Genomic DNA, 18248 nt, shown 5'->3' with positions numbered 1-18248 from the left:
AAGCTAAACGAGCGCACGCCCAAAGCCGCAACAACAACACTAACACCAACAGAAACAACAGAAACTTGTAGATGTTGCCCAACATGGCTGGCAATTAATCTTGAGCCGCACCCACAACTGTGCCTTCCGTTCACTTCTACTTTTGCTTGTCCATCTGCTCCGTCCATGCTAATGAGCTGCGTTTTTCGGCTGCTGGGCCATGATTAATCGCATTGCGTATACGCCAAGTAGCCAGCATGATTGAGCACAAAAATTTCACACAATTTGCACTCAATTTGAAATGCATTTGACAGATTTAGCTTTAGTTGATCAACGAATAACTTCAATTTTTGTTAACTTCCTTCCCCAAAGAATACTTGCAGGTTTTTAAAATATATATAAATGCTTCAATGTCTATTGGTCTATTATTATAACAAATGCCCTTAGAATTAGCTTTCAAAAATATATATGAAATACATATATTAATTATTATTATTATTATACCAGATAATAATTTAATTGAGAACCAAAATCGTTTTATTTTGGAGAAGAAAGTCAAATGAAAAACCACTTTTTATAGAGTACTGAATATAAACTTAAATTTAAATGATGTATTTGTATATGCAGAAAAAAATGTTAATACCTTCTTTTCAAAGAAAAATTTCATTCAATGCTAATAAAACTAATATTCCTCCCAATAATACTAAAAACTAAATGCACGAATAATCCACACATTCACACATTCCAATCCAGCTGGTGAAAGAGTTGTACATAAATATTATTTAAATGAGTAATAATTGAAAATATAAAGAGAAAATGTATCAAAATATTTATTTAGCGCTTTCTGTGCTCTTGAAGTATTAATATAATATATCCCATTGCTGTTCCTTCACTTCACTTTAAATTCAGTGATTAGCACTTTCATATTATTGGGTTAACCAGTAATTTTATTTAATATAGTATATGGATGCTCTTTACTTCTCCAATTAAAAGCAACCATAAAGTTTAATTGTGGTAGATCAAATATGATGAACCTAAATTTGGAGCAAAAGATATTAAGTACACTTTGCACTTGCCTGTAATAACAATTGCTTGACTATCTGCATATATATACATATAGTATAAAAAAACATAAATAATACATAAAACAAAAATCGGGCCTGGCTCCAAAAGTCTGTTCTGTGACATGTGAACGGAGCAAGCCAGCACCCCAAATGTCTCATTGCCAAATTGAAAGAGAGAATTTGTGTGCCTTTTTCTTGGCAACACAATTTCGTGACTTGCCAGCGACAGCAAAACAACAAACAAACAAACAAGTGGAACTTAAAAAAAAAAAACGAAAGGGGGACGAAGTTATCGACCAAGTGGGATAACAAGCGGGCAGCACCTTCACATGAAAACCCAATTTTCTTGTCTGCGCTTTAAAGTAGCTTCTGGGCCCGCCCACGCCAATACGCCCACAACAGCAGGTCGACTGCGATGCCCAACTTTGGGCCACTAACCAAACAAACAAACTGACTGCCACTGCCACTGCCACTATAACTGCACCTTCCACTGCCACTTTACTGCGCTTCCCTTTGCACGTCAGCTGCCGAATGTACTTTGCAGCTCATGTCAAAAACTAGCAGACATCGCATACTCTTGAGCCCCCACAAGGTGGCGGCATCGGCGACAGCGACAGCGTCATTGTCGTCATCGCATGTGTGCCAAAAATACACAAACATACCTACTTATATTAATATTTATATGCATATAGTAGAGATATAACAGACGTAACTGGAGACTCGTTGATTGTCGTTACCATTGATTTAAAATGCTCTACAAAGCTGTGTCTATAGAAACACGTGCAAATTTGTTGGCATAACGTATATTTTTAATACAAAGTACCCTTAAAAGTATGTGTATGCCATTTAAAAGCTTCCTATCTCTTTAGTAGACCTAAAGATAAGGTGCAGCTTAGTTTCGTAGCTGTCAGTAAGTTCGATTTTTAAGAAGAAACGCCTGTCTTCAACTCATTTTTCATTGTCAAATTTCTAGGTTCTATTATGATCTATGTTTAAAGCCATATTTACAAATTTTGAAATAGAAAAAGTTAAATTATTTTAGTCAAACGGTAAGTTAGAAGAACAACTAAGTGCTTCAATATTCTAGCTAATTTTTTAATCCAGGATTAAAGTAAGTAAATTTCTCTTTAAAAAAAAAAAATAAAAGATCTGTTTTGCGACAGATTTGATTGAATTATGAAGAGTGTGTACTTTTGCCTCCCATAAAATTAAGATACATTAGTTAGTTAAATCGAAAGGCGCCCCAAATAGTACGAGCTTCTTTCAATTATCATCGAATGGTTTATTCGCATTTGAAGTAGCATTTTTAGTATATGACAATCTTCGCTATAAAAATCAATGGAGGTGTGAGTGCCAAGCCCTACAGCTTTTCATATTTGTCAATTTCGGACTAAACGAAGACGACAAATATTAAATATGGGCTTCTGCCCTCGACGACGGCGGTATTTGTCAGGCAAACACAAAAGAACATTAATAATGTGCCACAAAAAGCAACAAATTTTGCAAAAATCCTTTCATTGTTGATGATAAGAATTATACTTTGAAAAGGGTTGAAATACCTCGATTGAAGAATTTAATAATTTATTACATTTAAATTAAATGTCACCCAGATTGCATCCTGATTTTGAATTCTACAAATATCGCATTTTAAACAAACTAATCACGAGAATGTTGCACTATTATTAGGTATGGCATAATTATTAAGCTATTGAATATCAACATTATATGGATTCAACATTATTTATCAATTTGGTATGAAATTTGTTGAAAACGAATCTAAAGCAGCTTTAACTTATTTCAGTACTGATTTTAATTATACTTTTTCTTAAAATTTTGACTCATTATAAAGGGGTATTCATTGTTCATGATAGGAATGGAATTCTTAACAGAATTTTAAATAAAAAAGTCTATATCAGTGGAAATGAATCTGTGTGACATTTTGACTCAAAAGATGATAAGGTTCCATATAGTTCAAACTATTTATACTTGTATGCAAATAATAATCGATCAATTAAAAGGACCGGTGCGTTCGCTTTGATGAAACTAAAGGGACTGATGAAAGAAGAAAATAACAAATATTTTGGACAAATGGAATAACCAGTTGAAATATTTCTATGATCTTTATATAATCTTAAAGATGATGAAGAGTTTTTAGCTTTTCGAGGACATTGCTGTTTTACGTAATGCAGCCAGCTAAGTACTTTGGAACGTTTGTTAAGACCACAATAGAAGTCTGTACTATTTTTATAGTCGACTAAAATTAAAATTAAAACTAAAATGCCTTTTAAAATTCGTATTATAGCGGCCAACTCAAAACAAGGGTAAAATAATATAAATTCTCTTATAGTTGTGATCTAAAAATGTATTGCAGATAATGAATTGTCTGCTCCACGAAGCTTAAACTTAAATATTTTTGCTAAAATTTCCCATTAATTTTTAATATCGACAACAACGGTACTTTCAATTCAATTTGACAAGAGAACATAATATTTTTGCAAATCTAAAGCCAAAAACTGATAGGCAGAAATAAAATATTGTGCATGGGGAAACAGAAGTATATTCCGTTTTCGTTTTTTTTCATGTTTGTAAATCACTGAGTGCGCACCATTCGCATATGAATAAATGTATGTACTATATTTCTGGGGTTTGTGCATGCTACTCTAATATTTAGCATGTAGGATATAGATGGCGGCCATATATTGTGTATTTCTGTGGCTGTCGTTGTTTGTCATATGCACACTGGGCTGGCTGCCAAATATTGATTCTGAGTCGGTTTTCAAACATGAATGGAAGTGCGCTTCGCTGAATTCGCTTTAGCGATTGGCAAGGAGTGAGGTTGAGGTAAGATGATAGAGCACGTGGCTAGGCACAACGTTCACATATGCACGTCATCAGCCAAAGGATATCCGGGATAACTAATACACTAATAAAACACTAATAATTTGGACAGCGCCTCAAACTAAGCTTACTTTATGTTAATGCTAACAAAACGTGGCTAAACATGTTCCTCACAAAGTTATCGAGCCTGTGGGTATGCCATTCATTCAAAGATAATACGAATTCTATACAAAAGGAAAGTTGCTCATTTTTTAAGCAATAACTTGTTTCCTGAAAAAATGTACAAAATTAGTTTGAAAATTATTTTGCAGTCTGACAGATGGCTTAGCTTACTATGGTCGAGGACTTCATCTGCACGAAGCCTTACAAAAATTTAAAAATATACTTGCCTAATTATTAACAAGCAAGGGTCTTTATCTTTAGGAAAGCCTTTAAGCTTTAATTTCAGTTTTCAGCGGATGACGAAAATCATCGTCAAGAAAGAAGTTTGAAGTGAAGCCCTGTAAGATTTTGAAAAAGTATAATTTACTCTTCAACTAAAATACACGAAAATCCATGCAATTGAAATAAGGAAAATCAGTATAAAGAAAACATAAAATCAACTTTTTGTGAATGTAAATATATTCAATCATTAAGTTCTTTTGAAAATGTTCCTTAAATAGCAAAAGCTTAATTATTAAGAAAGAAATTATAAGCAATTGGCCACATTTTGAATTTTTAAAAAGCATGATTACCGCATGACAGATCCTACAATGAAACGGACTGTCCTTAACGGGTGAAAGCTTAAGAATTAAATGACATACTTTTCAACAAAAATCACAGCAATCCCCACTATAGAAAGGGCATAATACTTTATCTATTTTCAACCATTTCCTAGCTAAGTATTTAAAATCGTGAATTCTTGAAATTCCGCCGGTTAGTTATCTCTCCAATCTAATCAAATATTGTGAACTCCCACACTTCAGACCAAACCTTCGCAATGTTTATTAAAGTTGACAGCAGCACACCTTCAAAAATAACTGACACATCACATTGCGAAGCCATTAAGACCCGTGCCCACTTTCCTGGCAGTTAGCTGTTTACACTTGTACGACATTTTATCACCTATCTATCCCTCGCTCCTTCTCTCTCTTTCTTACTAGACTTTTATAGCTGCCCCGCCTAGGCAGAGCACAAAAATATTCAGTCAGTGTCGAAACTCATAAATTTTTGCACAAAATCAACTGAAGAGCCACCCCCATTCGGTCTCTTATCAACTTAGTTGCCGCACTTCATTTCATTATCGTTGCGTCTCTTTGTTTTGTAACTGCAAATATATATAGTATGACATCGAATATATCTTAATCGGGTCCGATTGCTTATCTGCGTGCACGTCTATATAGACAGACGGGCCCACAAGCAGCCAAAAATAAAACGCAACTAATGCCATTTGACAACTTTTTGGTGGCATTGTGTGTGTTTGCACAACATGCGGCAATTGTTATTGATAAAGACTGGAGTGGGCTGGGGGGGATGGAAAGTGGTTGGGAAAGCAGTTGGGAAGGGGTTGGGAAATGCACAAACAGGCCCAAATGTGAACATGAATGCTAATGCTGTGTAGCATATTAGGCCAAGCGTAAGTAGCATGTCAAATTATAACGCTAATTGACTCATAAAATTGCCAAGTGCCGTGCAACCTTTCACAGCAACAACAACAACACCGAACCAACGAACAAAAAAGAATGCTAAAGTATGTAAAGTTGCTCGAATTAGTCAAAATATCGATTGAATTAACATAATTTGAACAGGGCCAACAATTTTATGATTGAGTGAGTCGAGTGTGTGTGCATGTTTGCTTTTTGTTACAAATTACGCATACGCAGTGTGTATTACAAGGCCTCTTCCCTCTCTGCATATACAGTCGAGCATCCGTAACTAAAATCAGAAAGTGCCGCCTTAAAAATAAGCTTAGGAAAAAACATGAAAGGAATGCTAAAGTCGAGCAGGCTCAACTCTTAAATACCCTGTACCACGCCACCAAAAAAAAAAATTATTAAAAAAAATGAATTAAATTTAATTAATTAAATTAAATATAAAATACTCCATACATGCATACATACATTTACATCAGAATCATGTCTATTCGTGTTGGTGTACTTGTACATATGTATGTATGTGTGCATTGGGCCTGGTTATATGGCTAAAACTTTATAATCACCCCATCATAATTAAACTTGGTATACGGATATATAACTGGATGTGTCTACCAAATTTTAGCTTAGAATAGGGTGGGAGTGTGGGTGCATCGGAAAAAATGAACAAATGCGTCCTTTCTCAGGCTCAGGAGAATCTGTATACCAAGTTTGGTTATTCTAGCTCTTATACTTTCTGAGATCCTTGCGTTCATACAGACAGGCGGACATGGCTATATCGACTCGGCTTGTATGTATCTTTTCGCTTTCACAAATTTTAAAACCGCTTTGTTGTTCATTTTGGGGATTTTCAAATTAATTTAAATTTTTGTATTTGTCTTTAAAATTGAAAATAATTTTAATCGTAATCATGGCATAGCACTATATACTAGTTATAAGTAGAAGGTGGAAACATATAGGAAGAGATTCTTTAGAATTGATGCTAAATACTTGTATATATTTTCAAGGAATAAAATGTACGTTCTATTATTGCTTTCCGATTAGGTCTAGAACTGTGGGCAAAAGAAATCTAAATCGTGTTCAACTTCCGTTTGAATGATGCAAACAGTGTGGAATTTTCAGAAATGTATTAAAAAAGTTCGTTGCTTTGAGAGTTGAAGGGTGCATCGAAAAACAATACATTAAGTCGTTCTTCCCCCGAACTTACGAGAGAACTGACATTAATCCAATAATCTTCGTTCGAAATAGAAAAATCACATATCATTTCGCAAACTCAACAAATAACAACAACTCTAGTAATAGAAATAAAAGCTTGTTCAAAAATGTTGATACCAAAAAGATGTTAATTTTTAAGTCATTGCACAAATGTTAACAAGGACTATTAAATAGGTGGGTGGACATAATCAAGCTACTTAAGAATATTCATAATACCGGGGATATTTGTTTTAATGAATTTATATGCAATCATTTTTCAGGTGGACTACATAAGTATATGCACATGAAATGTGGAATTTGAAACACTTACCCGATAGTTCACAGCAGCCACGTCAGCCAAAGCGTTTCACAGAATATATTTATTTATACTTATATATTTTTGTAAATAAACATATATGTACGTATGTAATAGGTAGTAGTAGTAGTTAAAGCGTTTGAAAGTTTAGGAGCCGTAGAAGAATGAGGAGACTCGAAGAGACGAGACAAGACGAGACGAGGAGGTCTGAATTGCAACTGAGACACAGAAGAATCTTTTCTATGGCTTACATTTTACATATTAAGTTGCTGGGTTTTGTGCTTTAGATTTTTCCTTTGTTAATAAAGCACACACACACACACACGCGAGCGTGAACTGCAAACAAAATGTATACACAAATTATATGCTTTCCTTTTTTCTGAACACAAACTTGACACTTTTATTTCATTTTTTGTTATAACGCGACCGCGACATCTTCTTAATTTGCATTTAAATGGCACACCGAGCCACAATAGTGGAATGTATAGTATAGTTAGAAAGAAGGCAAATAGAAGAGAAAGGCCAAGCAAAACAAAAGCAACTGTTGGACAGACAGTTGGACAATGCGACAGATATAAGAACCTATTTGGTTGCACGTCGCATTCGGAATATAAGGCGATGCGTATACGCCATGTTGTGCGGCCAAAGCGACGGCAGCGGCAAATTTCTATGAAATTCACAGAAAGTTTCCGCTTTACTAGCGAAATGTCGGCCCGTCCAATTGTCTATATGCCTGCCTTTTCCTTTATTTCATTTCAACATTTTTTCTTGTGCTCTCAACTCTGTTCTGTTTGTGTTCGTGTCAGTGTGTTTATGTGTGTGTGTGTGTGGGTGTGTGTGTGTGGTACACGCCTAGCTTCAGTTAAAAATTTAATCAAACACGCACACTTTGTAGCTATTTTCCCACTTTTAATGCATTTCGCCTTTAAATTACAGTAGTTGTTAGATTTTTCTTTAATTTGTTCACTCACTCTCTCCCCATAGAGAGCAAATTACTGTTACTTTATGTTGCTGGTGCTTTCTTTTAATGGTCCGCTTTTAACAAATTTCCAATACAGCACGCTCCAAAGTCTAGCCATGAACTGAGCTTCTGCACACGAAAAACTCAACTTCAAAAATGGGCGACAAAGAATAAAAGACAAAAAAGGAAAACGAACAACTTCCAGGCAGGCTGGCAGGCAGGCAGGCAGTCGAACAATCCTTTGTACGAAGCACGAACCAAAATGTGTTATTTTGGAAGGACGTTGCCAGCGGCGGCTTGGAAGCCGCAAAGTTTCAACGCTCTCTCGCCCTCGCTCTCCCTCTCTGCAGAGACGCGCGCTCTCTCGCACTCACAGACAGTCTCTCGCTAGCTCTCACGTCAGAGTTTGTTTTGCACGCCTCTTTGTCATTATTGTTATTGTGTTGTGCGTGCGTTCTGCATGCGGTGTTGGCAATCGAAGAGTTTCAGAAATGGCTAGATGGACAGCAGAAAAAAGCTAGAAATGGCTAAGTAAGTCGAAATGCAGTGCATTGTTACTAACTCGGCCAAATGTTCTGTTTCATTGGTGTAAGAGAGAAGTCCATATGTCTCCATCAGGATTGTTCTTCTTTTTTTCGATTTTGTTCAAATTCGTCTAAATAATTTTACAAAAGAGAAGTTATTTTATTTCAATTCAATCGAACTTGGAAACATTTATTGTAACATCGTAAAATCATCAATTTATTTGGAATCAATTTTTTCAGAAAAGGGGGCAAGATCCGATTCCAAATGTTTTAACTGCCGCAAATTTAAATTTTTTTCACGAAATCTAGAACTGACAGCAAAATCGCTAAGCTGGCAGCAATGTTTGCAGGTTGTCGCAGCCACTGCCGCAGTTGTTGTTGTTACCATTGTTGTTGTTGTTGTTGTTGGCAGTGCGTATGCTGAGCGCAGCTGCTCCCTGTAACGTAAGTGAGTGCGCGCTTCCTGCGTGCCGCACTGCCGCCCTGCCTCCCTGCCAGCCAGCGAACCAGGCAACTAATTCAATTTCAAGTTACTCACGTTACTCATACGCCCCAGTGTCGCAAACATACACACACACACACATGAACACACGCACACACTTTCACTTGATGGCAGTTGAAATTAGTTTTGAAGTTAACTTTTTGTCACTTGATTCTTAAAAAAAAAAAAAACTGCAGTTCTGCCCGCTTAATTAATATGGAAATGTTTTCATTTTCTTTCCTTTTCTTTTCTTCTCTACTCTTCTCTTCTCTTCGCGTGCATGCTGTGTAATATGCTTATATGTTTTGTGTGCGTATTTTCCACTCTTGAAAAGTTTTTAGTAGCTGAAAATTTATTGGCCATGCTGCCTGACTGCCTGCCTGTTTGCCTGACTGCCTGACTGCGTGACTGCTTCACTGACTGTTATAAATAGCCAACGCAATAGCCTCGCCAGCCAGCAGAGACAGCGGCGACAGCATCAAGTTCAGGCCTCAGCCTCAGCCTCAGGCATCAACGTCGTCGTCGGAACTTTTGACCTTAGTCAAGTGAAAACGTGACAATATATAAATGCTTCGCCTCATTTTTATGTTTGTCCGCCACAAATATACTCATACTCATATTTATTTTGTGTGTATGACACACATTTTAGTGGCGCTGCAGTTCAGCATTATACGTATAGCTTGGTCCTCAACTATTTATGCGCCCAATTAGCTTAGCGCGGCTACGGGTAGTAGCCTCGTAATTTGGGCATCTCGTTGCGGTTTTTAGCCTTAAAGGTTATACTGAATTATTAAAAACTGAACCTTAGCTAATTACACTAGACTCTATGAATAATAAAACAAGTTTGTTAGTGTTAGAGCTAATTTCGTGTGTGTCTATGTGCGTCTATGTGAGTGTATATGTGGGTGTTATGCCGCTAAGCCAGCGCCCCGTTTTTACGAATTATTCATACCTAAAGCTTAGTAAGCACATGTATGTATGTACACTTAGAAAAAACAATTGACATTCTTTGAAATATGGAGCTTAAGCCATGGAGCTTAAGCAATGGTGGTGTCTATTGCTTCCCATTGCAGCAATACTTGTATTTGCTAATTAAATTAAATTTAGAAGCATATTAAAACTTGAAATCGAATGCATGCATTTCCATTTGAAACTATTATTATTAGTAGGTATTGATATACATAGTGGTATACTGACTTAAATAATATAACTAACTTAAGAGGCCTGATGTAGCTCCTGAGTATGACTCAGTTCGAATCACGCCTCATCATCATCGCACAAAGAATGATTTAAGAAAGTTACTTTCAGTCAACCTATCGGGCTATGGTCAAGTCTGAAGACCAATTTGAAACAAACAAAAAAATAAAATAAATATGTTTAAATGTGTTGCTGGACATTTAATAACTGAGGGAAATTGTGGAACCCATTTGCTGATTTTCATAATTATTTGTATTATTAATTGAAATATTACTATTAGTACTCTTGTTTAACATATAACATAATTTGGGTGTATAATTTTAATTCATATTTTGTTATTTTCACAATTGGGTTTTATTTTTGATCCTACAATATAAGACTGTTATTATTTTACCTTACTTCAAAAATTCGTAGAAAATTCAGTAGCAAATTAAAGTGGCTTAAAGCTTAATCATTGTTTTGTTTTGCATTATCTATTGTTTTTTACTACATTAAATAGAAACTAAATATTAAAAAAACTGGTTAGCCTTCAACCTACGAGAACGGTTAATTCTTTAAAGATGCAGAGCATTTCTGCGAGTGTATTTGGAAATGTTTTTATGTTTGTTCGCATTTCATAGAACGTTTTTATTATTATTGCGACGCCGCGTCTGCCGCTCGCATACAATTCTATCTCTAACTGACGCCAATGGCTGAAAGCAACCCCCAAAAGCATTTGTCAATCATATAGCGCCCCATGGCGCACAACACACAACACTTGACTTCAAGGGCTGAACAATTCTCCTTTTTCCATATTTTTTTTGGGCGGGCTTCTGTATGAAAATTGTATTGCTATTTGGTATTTAATATTTGGTTTGTTTGCTTAGCGCACGATGTTTTTGGGTCTAACATACAATATATAAGTATAACGATGTATACACACATTTATAAGTATGAATACAAATTGAAGAGCTTCCTAAGACGACGAGATGACGGCTGAGCTGAACTGAGCTGTCATTATGAATGTCCGTGTCTGCCTGTTTGGGCCTGCTTGGGTCCTCCTGCCACACTTGAACTACTTTCGAAATGGTAATTGACAAACTGAAGTTGAAGTGGCGACAAAATCTTGTAGTTGTTTGTGTTGCTGTTGCTGTTGTTGTTGTTGTATTCAATTGATTTTGGCCAAGTTTTCTGCACTTTTGAACGCGTCAGAGCAAATTTGTTATGAGCACAAATACAATTTTTGTTATAAATAAGAAAGAGGGAGGTGTCCGTATGCTGTTGGCTTTGGATTTTTGCCACACTTGTTTGCTTGTTTATTTTTTAAGACTCTTATGTATTTGCTTTGCTTTTTAGCTAAATAATTCGCTGTATCACATATTTGGCACTTTTGAATTTCTTACACGCATTGGTTTTCAAGGTAAGACGAAGCAGACACACGCATTTATATTTTTCATTTATGGTGTTTCTTTTACTTTGCGGTCAACCCTTTCCACAGACACTGCGAGAAATTGAGTCTGGACTTTGGGCGACGACGACACACGACGAAAAGCACTCGAAGAATTTTCCAAACACACACACACAGACGCACACAGACGAACGCACGACACGTCCGTTTTCCTCTGTGGTCGTTACTCCACTGACGACAGCTCGCGAGCGGCAGTTTTCCCGCACACAATAGAACAAACTTTTCCACACTCAGACATTCTCTTTCTCCTATCTCTCTCCCACTCTCTCCGTGCCTCTCGCAGCCGTGTGCTTTTTGTTGTTGCTGCTTTTTTTTCGCTTGTTTGTTTGTTGGTTTGTTGTGATAAAGTAAAAAGGCGAAGCGTGTTAATTTTCGCATGTCTTTTTCCTGCAGCTCTCGCCCATTTCCCAGCTTTTCTTTTTCTTGCGCTGCTTTTCATTCATTGCCAGCCTGCCCTTGTTTTTGTTATTGTTATTGTTTTTGGTCTTGTGTGTGTGTGTGTGTTGTTTTTCCGCTGCTATCAGTTAGCAAAAGTTTTTCCCTTCATTCTTTATTTTGGTTTGCTGCTCTTGATGCTTCCTATTATTTATGGTCATTTAGTCGTGGGACAAGCAGCTCATTATGCATAAATTTAAAGCATATGGACGCACTACTGCGGTGCTTATGTTTCCATTTTATCGCCAGGACATGTGGGGACTGAAGGAGGTGTGTGAGCTGGAACTTGGCAATGAATGTGAATTATGTTATTAAGAACTTCCAGCGAAAGTTTTTCAAGATTGATCAAGAATACAAGTTGGAGGAATGAAGCTAAGCAAAAAGCAACAACAAAAAATGACAAAAACAAAATGTGGCCTTTACTTTCGAATGACAAATTATGGAGAGTATTGTTTCTTGTTACCAACATTTGTGCATTTGCTCCATTTTGACATTGTGTTTATCAATATAAATATGTGTGAATATAAGTATATAAAAAAATGAATAATTTAGCTCTGTTCTTCATGAATATAGTGCTAAGCTTTTTCAATCTTTCTCCAAAATGTTTCTTTATTTAAATTAAATTCTTTTTATGTTTGAGGCAGCATTTTTGATACCAAACATGAATCAAAATTCGACAATAAAGTGCAAGGTCTATTGAGAATACAAGTTAAATGTTAAAGCCGTGCGAGCCTGCCTCTTGAATACCCTCTATCTACTCTACACCATTTCAACTGTAAGCAACTTTTTTGTACCAATCACCCAGCGATAAGCTCCACTAATTTTGATAAATCTAAACACAATATTAGACTCATAGCAATAAAATTGTGCTAAGATATCTATATTAAAGAAGAAGTGTCCTTATTTGGATTTCAATATCGATTGTTCCCATGATATTTAAATATATATTTTTCGGCTCGTTGATAAAGTGCACTAATTTTAATGAAACTCCATAATATACAGCGCATTCTACAAAAAACATAAATTCCAGTTTTGCTTTTTTTTTGTTGTCAAAGCAGCAGCAATTAAATATATCCAACATATTTCTGTTTATTTTTCGTGCAATCCTATTGCTCTGCAAATTATTTAATATTATTTATTATTATTCATTTATTATTATTTATTTATTATTTATTTTTAAATTTTTAATACAAGTTTTGCTTGAAAATCGACAAGCACTAGTGTTGTAGCACTCAGCTTTTGTCAGCGACAGCTTAGTCAATACAAAAACCTATTAGTTGCCCAACTTGTTACGCGACTCTCGCGCGTTTCTCGCGCGTTTTATTATAATTAGGCTTTTAGCGCTGGCGCGAGTTGAGACTTGAAATTTAAAAACCAATAAACAATTTTAATTAAGTTTAAACAGTTGATAACTAAATACTCTTTATTTTTTAATGACATCTTCATTTTTGCAGCTGTGCTTAGCCTGAATTCAAGCTTCAATTCAATATTATTTTGTAGGCAGCATTTTTGCTCGCAGCACATTTTAATGATTTCATCAGCTTGGCTAACCAACAGAGTTACCTTTTAATTAGCCATTTCGTAATTGAAGTTGTGGACCTTGATGGCAACGGCAGCGCACAATGAATTGTTGTAAATGGCATATCGGAGTAGTCTCAATACTGTAGCCTTTGATTAATGAGCAGCTTAAGTGATACTGGGCCCCCGAAAAAAGAAGAGCCCGGGCATGAAAAGAAAGACAAGCAGACAGACAGAGAGGCAGATAGACAAGCCTAGCTGAATGAAGTCACTAATTTGTATTAAAAACGCATTAAAAGCCATTTTCGAATCATTGCCGGCTCTATTCATGGTCCCCAGCTGACAGGGTTTTTCCCTATTTTTCTAGACTTGTGAAAGTTTTTTTCTTGCAAAAATACGAGTATTGTTTTGTAGGGCGCGCTAATAAATGGCACTCTTTTCTGTTTTTTGCCCAAAAACAAACAAACAAATGATAAATATTGTAAAATTAATTTTTAATGCGCTCAACGAACAAAAGAGCAAAGCCAAATGTATATATAGTATATATATGTATATATATTTTTTTGATGACCTGCCCACCACCTACAATTGTGCGTGACCAAAAGCCAAATGCGTTCCTAAAACTGCTCCAAGAGCGCCATTAAAATGCCTTTTGCAGCTATATCCATGATGTGTGATGTGATTTGGACTTGGAGGTAGAAACAAAGCAACGAAATTTAAATTCAAATCTGACAGAGAGCACGCCTCAATTGTTGTTGCTGCTCTGCCTCTGGTGTGGTGTCAATGTACACATGTTCGCATCCATCCATGATTTAAAAGATTTGTTTCTTCGTTTTAGTTTTCTGCTTTATTTTATTTTTTTGCCAAAAGCCAAGAGCCACAGCAGCCGCAGCCGCAGTTAATATAAAGCAGATAAAAGCTTTAAATGACCTTCATAGGTTATAAAATAAAAATATCAAAAGCAGCAGCCAAACTCAAACAATAGCCAGTGTCTATGGCCAATGATCACAACAACGGCAGTAACCACAGCAGCAGCACCCAAAGGCAAAAAGAAAAAATATAGAACGTTGCAGACGATTACAGCTGACTATGGAGTACGCTTTACTGAAACATTTGTCAAGAATAACCATAGTTTCGAAAAAATAAGTTGATTATGGAAGTATTGGAAAACTTCAAAATCCAAATCAGATTAAAACTACGCAATAACCCTATAGATGGAACGGAAGAAAGTGCATACGAAATATATTCCTAAAATATAACTTAAGAAAACAAGTTTTCAAACTCAAAAAAAATTAAAAATCCAATAAAACTTAAACACGAAGGGTTAAAGAAAGTCTAGACCGCTAGATACATCTACATCTTAAATTAAAATCTATTTTATACCAACACTATGGCTGCTCCATTAGCTCACAGCCATGAGCCCAATAATCCTCAGAATCATTACTGGATCTGCGTATCTCTGAAAATAAAGAATATATCTTGTGTTTTTTAAAGGGAAGTTACATCAAATTCGGTGCAAATTGGTATGAGAAAGTTGATTTTAGGTTTAAAATAATTTGTAGATGCGAAAGGGTATGCAAGAGACTGGTTCAACATTCTACACATTTAATACATATGAGATTCGAGGGTGAATAAGTTAAGAATAAGAATGTGCAAAATTTTACACTTCTACGGCTTGCCCTTTGACTTCTGAAGAAGGTTAGGTAAGTTTTTGTTAAATAACATTTTATAAAAAATATAAATTAACAGTTTAAACAGTTTAAATAAAACACTTTTGAAGTTTAATGAATTATTTATTTTTCAAACAATTTTGTGGACCATATCCTAAGGAAGTATATTCCAAGTGCTTTTGGATGATAAATAACCTTCAGGCAACGTCCTGGCTGCAGTGTTCTAAACCACTTTAAAAGCTAATGTTTTGTCAACAATTTGGCAAGTTGTATATATTTCTTAAATTAAAATAATAAAGAGAGCCTGTAATTTTTATGTTTGTATTTTTTGTCAAAGTTAGTTATGGTTTTAAGTTGTTCATAAACCCTTTGAATAACCGATAGTTATCGCTGTTATCTACAGAAACGAACTAGTTTTCTCAACTATATACACAAAGGAATAATACTAAAATGTATTGCTTTTTAAACTAATTATTTTTATACCCTGTACCCGTAGGGTAAAAAGGGTATATTAGGTTTGTGCAAAGTATGTAACATACAGAAGGAAGCATCTCCGACCCCATAAAGTATATATATTCTTGATCAGCATGACGAGAGAAATCGATCTAGACATGTCCGTCCGTCTGTCCGTCCGTCTGTCCGTCTGTCCGTCCGTCTGTCCGTCTGGATGAACGCGAGGATCTCAGAAACTATAAAAGCTAGAATAACCAAAGTTGGCATCCAGATTCTCCTAGATCCGAGTAAGGACGAGTTTATTTTTTTTTTTTTAATTTTCCCCCCCTTCCCCCGCTGCAGAATTTCGTCAATAGCGTCCACATTTCAAATGCTACCTAAACCAAACTTTGCACACATAATTTATAAATAAATATCTACTGTTGTTTAAAATTTTATTCAATTCTGTCGATTCTAAGAAAAGTTATTAGCGAAACAAATTCTCGCCAGTACAACCCCCACAAACTGCAGCAACAAGTTCGCTCTTCTTCTTCCTCTTTTTGCTGCTGCTTTGGGCGCATATAACTCAGTGACGGAAGTTTACCTGGGTACAGGGTATTACACTGTCGGGCTTGCTCGACTGTAGCGTTCTCTCTTGTTAAAATTGTTCACTTAAGAATGGCTGTTTCATATTTTGTTAAAAATATTTATTTTCTATGAAAAGTAAGGGGAAAGTTTTACTGGAAAGTATAAAGAATAGAAGAAGATTATAACCTCAAGTACCACAGAAATAAAATATATAAATATATTATATGCATATGCATCTGACTCTGATCAACTCCTACAACTCTCGACCACTCGGTTGCCAACACTGTCAAAAAATATACCCAACTTGTGCAGAGTTTCGATAAAGAGTATACAAATCGAAGCGCGCAAAAACAAAAATACCAAATCAAATTAAATCATATTAAAATTTAAATAAATTCACTTTATAGCAGTTCGCATATTGGTGACAATGTAAAGTAAACAATAAAAATTGGCGATAAATAAAATAAAGTTGCTTTATTGTTTATTGCAGCGGCGACTGATGGCGGATGAACTTCCGGTGGTGCGGTGCGGCGAGCGCTGCACGACGACGACACCACGTCGATGGTGTGGACGACCCAATGAATCACGGCAGCAATCGGCAATCGGAGTTCAAAGGTGAACACTGAAAGCCCACTAGTGATGGGGTAAGGCATGCAGCATAACTGCAAATGGACGAAGTGACTAGCAGCTGGACAGCTGGGCCAAACATTTCGAACAGCTGTTCTGCGCTTCATTGGAGCCGGCATTGTGTCGCACCTGACTTCTGTCACACACAACTCTCTCCCTCTGTCGTCTCTCTCTTTCTCTCTCTCTCTCTCTTTGTGTGTTTGCTCGTGCCTCCCTCTCCAACTCTACCGCTATGATGAGTCGCCAACTGCGGTTGACCGCGCCAGCTTGGAGCCCAGCTTTGTCTGCGCTCAGTTGGCTACGAGAGCTGCAGCCGTGAACATTAAGAAGCGCGTGATACGTCAAGAGATCGAGGCGAGGCTTATACTTATTTGGCTTTTCGACTAACGTCTGACTGACTGACTGCCTTTCGAAAACAACAACGAGAGCAACGAAAATAGTTCGTACAATTCGCTTTTTTGTCTGCATTTATGACGCCTGAAAACGTGTTAAGTTTCTCAATTAGTAGAATTTTCAAGTGAATTCGTTTACCATCGACGCGTCGTCGTTGTTGTCGTCGTTGTCGCCAAACGAAATCGAAATTTCAAACATAAACAAAAGGGAAAATCAACAACAACAACAGCAGCAGCAGCAACAACAACAAAATTAATTCAACAAAGCCCATTCATTATATTGTCTCGAGTGCAATGCATAAGTGTGTCAAAAATTGGAGCCGATCTAACTATCCATTGTAACTTATTATTGTTAAGTGTATTTGCAAATTATTTGCATACTGAAAGCATTTTTATTTATAAATTAGCAAGGTGAGTAATTAATAATTCAATTTTGTAGCTCACGCCGCGTGCACCGCGCCGCGCCGCTCCAAAGCAAATTAAATAAATTAATAAATTAAAAACAAATAAAATGCCAAACAACAACGACGCGCTTCATAAGCAAACATTGATTTATTATAACATTTTTTGTTTGTACAAAAATTTGAAACGCATGTAATCAAATGTTAAGAAACATCACCGAAAAAACAATAACAAGACAAATGTAAAGGAAAAAACGCCAATAATTTCGAAGAAGAAAAAACACTCAACAAATGTTCGGACAACCTTGAAAAGTCGTGCTTAATTTCTCAGTTATGCTCAAACTACTATACTCGTAGTATTTGTATGTTTTAAACATTTTTCGTGAACTTCGTGCGCCTACAAATTGTCTAGATGTGCGTGTGTATGCGTGTGTATGCGTGTGTGTGCGTGTCTGTGTTTGAATGTATGTGTGAATGTATCGCCACACGTGCCCGCTGCCAAATAAAATTTAATTATGTTCGCCACAATTTGGGTGAAAGTTCAGATAATTGT

General features: G+C 36.1%; 1 protein-coding gene across 9 annotated transcripts in view; it reads right to left on the bottom strand.

The window, feature by feature from the left end:
• Positions 1 to 11773, bottom strand: part of LOC115623213 (potassium voltage-gated channel protein Shab) — an 88825-nt gene extending 77052 nt beyond the window's left edge. For 8 of the 9 annotated variants that reach the window (XM_030517452.1, XM_030517443.1, XM_030517448.1 and 5 more), the window contains exons 1-2: positions 11568 to 11773; positions 7038 to 7358 (exon numbers count right to left, since the gene is read on the bottom strand). The gene's annotated coding sequence lies outside the window, so the exon portion shown is untranslated. The remainder of the gene's footprint in view (positions 1 to 7037; positions 7359 to 11567) is intronic. The other variant, XM_030517444.1, reaches the window with a different exon arrangement.
• Positions 11774 to 18248: the final 6475 nt, after the last annotated feature.

The sequence above is a fragment of the Scaptodrosophila lebanonensis genome, unplaced genomic scaffold (assembly GCF_003285725.1).
Source record: "Scaptodrosophila lebanonensis strain 11010-0011.00,11010-0021.00 unplaced genomic scaffold, SlebRS2 tig00000043-arrow-pilon, whole genome shotgun sequence".
NCBI lineage: Eukaryota > Metazoa > Arthropoda > Insecta > Diptera > Drosophilidae > Scaptodrosophila > Scaptodrosophila lebanonensis.
Note: the sequence above shows the minus strand (reverse complement) of the source record. Positions and strands in the feature narration are given on the sequence as shown.